The sequence below is a fragment of the Salvelinus sp. IW2-2015 genome, linkage group LG23 (assembly GCF_002910315.2).
Source record: "Salvelinus sp. IW2-2015 linkage group LG23, ASM291031v2, whole genome shotgun sequence".
Lineage (NCBI taxonomy): Eukaryota > Metazoa > Chordata > Actinopteri > Salmoniformes > Salmonidae > Salvelinus > Salvelinus sp. IW2-2015.
In genome coordinates this window covers 20,659,371-20,660,862 of record NC_036863.1, presented here as the reverse complement: position 1 = coordinate 20,660,862, position 1,492 = coordinate 20,659,371, and positions in this window count along the sequence as shown.

Genomic DNA, 1,492 nt, shown 5'->3' with positions numbered 1-1,492 from the left:
CAAAAATTATCAATGGAAATCAAAATTATCAACCCATGGAGGTCTGGATTTGGAGTCACACTCAAAATTAAAGTGGAAAACCACACTACAGGCTGATCCAACTTTGATGTAATGTCCTTAAAACAAGTCAAAATGAGGCTCAGTAGTGTGTGTTGGCCTCCACGTGCCTGTATGACCTCCCTACAACGCCTGGGCATGCTCCTGATGAGGTGGCGGATGGTCTCCTGAGGGATCTCCTCCAGACCTGGACTAAAGCAGACATGATGTCCCAAGGAGGGAGAGGAGACAGAGAGAGAAGAGAGGGAGACGAGAGGGGGAGTGGGGGAGGGAGAAGAGAGAGGGAGAGAAGAAAGGGAGAGGAGAGGGGGAGTGGAGGGAGGGAGAAGAGAGAGGGAGGGAGGAGACTGGGTTAGAGCTACTGTGTATTTCCGACTTCAAGAATACAGTAGTAGTGTCATCATCGCCGTCGACATCATCATCCTCAATCAAAGTAACCACATTGAAAGGATTGGATGTGCTCTTTGTATTCTATTCAAAATGTTGTCTTTGTGTCCAGTTTAATAGTAGTAATTATGAGTGAATGAAGCATTGTGTCTCAACAGGAACATTCCTGGTAGCATTACATTACCATGACCTATTCAAAACAACACAATGGCCACTGATTACATGAAAGGAATAGTGGAATAGTAATCAACCATAAAAACACATGGCTACTGAACTGGTACTGCTGCTACGGAATTATAAAATAATACAAATAATATCAATTCCAGGGCAATTCACCTCCTAGTTAATAACACATCTCTGAAGAACTTTTGTATTGAATCACATTAGAACTTATAATGAGGACCACAGGAAACATATATTTTCTGTTTTCTTTTTGAGAGGGGAGTTGATGGACGACTGCAGTGCCTAAGAATTACAATAAACCCAAAATGGAGGTTTGTAATAATGGACAAGAGACACCAAATCTCACTCTAGAGCCATCCTCAACTGTGACAGAGACCAGTAGCCAGAGGGGATGTCTGGGCCTGTCACAACGATAGAGACAGTAAGCCCATTAGACTGTCTCAGACTGCCTGAGTTTCACTGGGCTGAATGGACACACACTGACAGGAGGGAGGGAGGGCTAAATGGACACACACTGACAGGAGAGAGGGCTGAGTGGACACACACTGACAGGAGGGAGGGCTGAGTGGACACACACTGACAGGAGGGAGGGAGGGCTGTTGGAGGGTGGAGACTGGTGTGTGATTGTGTGTGTGTGTGTGGTGTGTGTGTGTGTGTGTGTGTGTGTGTGTGTGTGTGTTGTGTGTGTGTGTGTGTGTGGTGGTGTGTGTGTGTGTGTGTTGTTGTGTGTGTGTGTGTGTGTGTGTGTTGTGTGTGTGTGTGTATGTGTGTGTTAGTACAGTATATGTACGTCTACAAATGTGTGTGTACAGTACATGTGTAACTAGATCTGTATGCCTCTATAGGTAAACTGTTTGTGTGTGGT